Here is a 5,271-nt window from a genome sequence, read left to right as displayed (position 1 = left end):
CCCTCCCTTCGCCCCCTCGCCCGCCCTCCCTTTAGGCGCCGGGCGGCACCCAGCCGCGGCTCCGGTCGTGCCTCGCCTTTCCTTCGCACGTCCCTGTGAGCCGCCTCCAGGAACGAGTGAATCAGAGAATGAATGAGTGCGGAGGAAAATCCCGGTGCGGCCCCACCCCCTGCTCGCCTTTCCTAGGAAGCGGGCCCACCAGGCTCTGTCCCAGCGCCTTAGGAGGCACAGCAGCCTCGGGCAAGTCTGTCAGGGAGCTGTACGCATCCACCTTTATAGGTTATCGGTGTATTCAGAGATTCCACGCATCCAGGGTTGGCTTGGTCATTTACAGGACCATTGTCGTTGAGATCTGTGAGGCCCTTCTTTAGGAAATCCCATTTTGGCCAAAAGGTCTCTGCAGTTTCATGCAATGTGTTGGGAAACTTTTAGAAATGGGACATTTCTATGACCTTTAATTACTTTTTAAACTTCGAAATCTGTTTATCCTGCCTCCTTAATTTCTGTCCCCCCAACACCATCGGAATTGTGTAGTAGTAAGGTGTTGGCATTTTTTCTTATCGCTAAGCTCAGCTGCTGCTTATTTTGATGGAGGCTTGACTTCGGCAGACTTTTAGATTTTAAGTTATGTCCTTATTTTGACCTTCACCTAAAATTGATCAAAGAAAGGAAAAAATGGAACCAAGTTATGTTTGCTTGGCTACATGTAAAAGCAAGTTTGTTGACAGCATTAAAACAATTGAGAAATTGGGAGTGTGACCTGAAATTGGTTGCAATGAACGTTGCTTTTTCTTTCCATCTGCTTGCTAAAAATTTACCTTAAATTTTCACAAAGAATTGACTGTACATTTCTGAAATCCTAGCTCTCTAAGAATGAGTGTTCATTTCTCTGTCCTGGGGCCAAATCCTGGTTTGGTTAATTACATTCTTCCTGATATTCTTGAGGACTTTCAAGTGGTTTCAGTCTTTTTTGTACAATCTGTTCCAAACTGGTACACAATCTGTTTAAAACTGGTATTTAGAATCATACAATACACTTGAGATATCTGTACTTTTGAAACATAACTGCATTTTTGTATTTTAAGTTAAGTAGGTGCGTCAATATTCTTGTATAGAATAATACTATCTCTTGACTGAATTAAGAAAATGTGGGTCGGGCGCCGTGGCTCATGCCTGTAATCCCAGCACTTTAGGAGGCCGAGGTGGGCAGATCACGAGGTCAGGAGATTGAGACCATCCTGGCTAACACAGTGAAACCAGTCTCTACTAAAAATACAAAAAATTAGCGGGGTGTGGTCGTGGGCGCCTATAGTCCCAGCTACTGAGGAGACTGAGGCAGGAGAATGGCGTGAACCCGGGAGGCGGAGCTTGCAGTGAGCCGAGATCCTGCCACTGCACTCCAGCCTGGGTGACAGAGGGAGACCCCTTCTCAAAAAAAAAAAAAAAAAAAGGAAAGAAAGAAAATGTGGCACATATATACCATGGAACACTGTGCAGCCATAAAAAAGGATGAGTTCATGTCCTTTGTAGGGGCATGGATGAAGCTGGAAACCGTCATTCTGAGCAAACTATGGCAAGCACAGAAAACCAAACACCACATGTTCTCACTCATAGGTGGGAACTGAACAATGAGAACACTTGGACACAGGAAGGGGAACATCACACACTGGGGCCTGTTGGGAGTGGGGGATGGGGGAGGGACATTAGGAGATATACCTAATGTAAATGATGAGTTAATCCGTGCAGCACACCAACATGGCACATGTATACATATGTAACAAAGCTGCATGTTGTGCTGCATGTTGTGCACATGTACCCTAGAACTTAAAGAATAATAAAACAATAAAAATAATTTTAAAAATACTGTCTCTTATAAATGAAGATGATCCTGCTGACTACTTCTTTTAGACTTCCTTTCCTTTCTTGTGGGAATCATCACTGTAAGTGTATTAGTCTGTTTTCATGCTGCTGATAAACACATACCTGAGACTGGGAAGAAAAAGAAGTTTAATGGACTTACAGTTCCACATGGCTGGGAAGGCCTCACAATCATGGTGGAAGGCGGTGAGGAGGAAGTCACATCTTTCATGGATGGCAGCAGGCGAAAAGAGCTTGTGCAGGGAAACTCCCATTTTTAAAACCATCAGATCTCTTGAGACTTATTCACTATCACGAGAACAGCACAGGAAAGGCCCACCCCCATGATTCAACTATCTCCCAGTGGGTCCCTCCTACAACAGGTGGAAATTATGGGAGCTCTAAGATGAGATTTGGGTGGGGACACAGAGACACACCGTATTAGTAAGTAATTCCATTTTGTCAGAACAGGCATAGAGAAGAGTCAAAGAGGTTGGAGGAAAGGGTGGGAAGGGCTTCATTCATGAAGGGGCTCAGGTTAAACTAAGGAATTTGAATTTGATACTCTGGAAAATGTAGTAAATAATAAAATATTTGAAGTATTTTAGTTCCAGAACAACTGAGTTTGTGTTTGGGAGACCAAGAAGACCAGACTGGAGCAGGAGAAAATTAGGAGGTGATGGCAACAACCTGAATCCTAATGAGATGTGTGCTGCAGGTCTCAGTAAAAGCAAGAGGTCATAAAATGGGGGGGAGGGGCTAGATGGGAGATACATTAAAGAGGTAGAATCTACAGAATATATAATTGGATATGAGGGAGTGAATGCAACGGAGACGTTTAGAATGACCCTCGGGATTCTGGTTTAGAAGAGTGACTGAATGGTGGTGACTTCTGAAATAAAGAGCATAGGAAAAGAGCAGGTTTCAGGGAACTGGCTGAATACCTGTATGAGAAAGAATAGTACCATAATTCCAGGCACATTAGTCCATCATTTCCCCAAGTGTGTTCTTTGGAACTCTAGTCCCACAGGATTTTAGTAGGTGTGATTCCCCCTCAAAATTTTAAGTTCCTTTAATCAAATCAGAATTCCAAACAGTTCAATGGGTTTCTAAACTAGAGAGGTTTCTGGTGGTTTTAATATTTTAATGCACAGTGGGAATTTCTGAGGTAGATATTATATACAAGCGCTTTCCAAATGTATTCAACCATGAAAGCCTTTTTCCAATGGAACATCTTATAAGACATGAGTTCCACAGCACACTTTGGGAAATGCTGACCTAAACCAGATTTTTGGTTTATAGTAAAGGAAGCTGTAGCTTAAAACATAAAGTGACTTGTCTAAAGTTACACAGCTATTACTAGAAGATACTGGAGTAGGGTCTTTATCTTCTGACCCTAGTCACATTCTGTTTCCAATACATATTGCTTTATGAGTTACAAACTCAATTCCAGCACCTTCCACCAATCATGGGGAGAGGAATAAAAAATTATGGAATATATCATTTTAAATAATGTTTCCAATCAGTGATTTTTAAAGATATGCTAATTTTTAATGGTCAATATTTTACATAAGATAAAAAGATTTGTACTTTGGAGAAGTGGGACTGATTATCACCTTCATATGATCTTTCTGATAATTGAACAGGAGACTTATAAAATTAAATTACCTAACTAAATAGAACATTCATCTAGTCGTCCTATCCCTGAAGTAGCTATAAGTAAAATAAATTTCAGGAATTGATAGAAACATTAAAACTCTCCCCAAAAATGTTAGTGTTTTTTTGTTTTGTGTTTTTGAGATGGAGTCTTGCTCTGTCGCCCAGGCTGGAGTGCAGGGTCACAAACTCGGCTCACTGCAAGCTCCGCCTCCCGGGTTCACGCCATTCTCCTGCCTCAGCCTCCCGAGTAGCTGGGACTACAGGAGCCTGCCACCATGCCCAGGTATTTTTTGTGTGTGTTTTCAGTAGAGATGGGATTTCACCGTGTTAGCCAGGATTGTCTCGATCTCCTGACCTTGTGATCCGCCCACTTTGGCCTCCCAGAGTGCTCAGATTACAGGCATGAGCCACCGTGCCTGGCCAAATTTTAGTGTTGATTTTATTCCACCTGCACACGGAAGGAAATGTCTGGTGCTATGAAAATCCACACCAGATTTTGACTTCCTCTCTGGCACAATTCCCCTGATTCTGAAAACTCTAATAGCTAATGGATGAGAGGGTTTTCTTATCCTAAATTTGTATTCTTAATTCCCAAAGGAGGAATTTTAGTACTTCCTATTCTTAGAAAAATGAGACAATTTTTTTTTTTTTCAAGAGACCTCTTAGGACTCTGGGACAAATTTTAAGAGTAGCTTCTATACACATTACCTTTGAAACAAGTTATCAGTGTTTTAATTTATGTTTTGTACTTCATAAAGTATTTGTTTCATTACTGAATGCTATATTCATTTTTAGTAGGCAGATCAAGACCATCATATGTGGTGTAAATATGTTGAGTGAATGAGTAATTAATCACTTTATTTTTTATTTTTTTTGGAGACAGAGTCTTACTCTGTTGCCCAGGCTGGAGTGCAGTGGCACAATCTCAGCTCGCTGCCACCTCTGCCTCCCAGGTTCAAGAAATTCTCCAGCCTCAGCCTCCCAAGTAGCTGGGACGGCAGGCGTGCACCATCATGCCCAGCTAGTTTTTGTATTTTTAGTAGAGATGGGGTTTCACCATGTTGGTCAGGCTGATCTTAAACTCCTGAGCTCAGATGATCCACCTGCCTCAGCCTCCCAAAGTACTGGGATTACAGGCGAAAGTCACCATGCCCAGCCATGAATTAATTACTTTAAAACTTCAGTAGCTATAGGTCATGGAGAAAACACTATTATTATTTATTTTGTTAATAATAAAATATTGGGCTGGAGTCTCCCTCTCTCGCCCAGGCTGGAGTGCGGTGGTGATATTCTAGGCTCACTGCAAGCTCCGCCTCCTGGGTTCACACCATTCTACTGCCTCAGCCTCCCGAGTAGCTGGAATTACAGGCATGTGCCACCAGGCCCAGCTAATTTTTTGTATTTTTAGTAGACACGCGGTTTCACCATGTTAGCCAGGACGGTCTCAATCTTCTGACCTCATGATCTGCCCGCCAAGGCCTCCCAAAGTGCTGGAATTACAGGCGTGAGCCACTGCGCCCATTATTATTTTTGAGACAGAGTCTTGCTCTGTTACCAGGCTGGAGTGCGGTGGCACGATCTCAGCTCACTGCAACCTCTACCTCCTGGGTTCAAGTGATTATTCTGCCTCAGCCTCCCAAGTAGCTGGGACTACAGGCACGCACCACCACACTCAGCCAATTTTTTGTACTTTTAGTAGAGACCAGTTTTCACTGTGTTGGCCAGGATGTTCTCCATCTCTTGACCTTGTGATCT

Source organism: Colobus angolensis, unplaced genomic scaffold (genome assembly GCF_000951035.1).
Source record: "Colobus angolensis palliatus isolate OR3802 unplaced genomic scaffold, Cang.pa_1.0 Scaffold30, whole genome shotgun sequence".
Lineage (NCBI taxonomy): Eukaryota > Metazoa > Chordata > Mammalia > Primates > Cercopithecidae > Colobus > Colobus angolensis.
Note: the sequence above shows the minus strand (reverse complement) of the source record.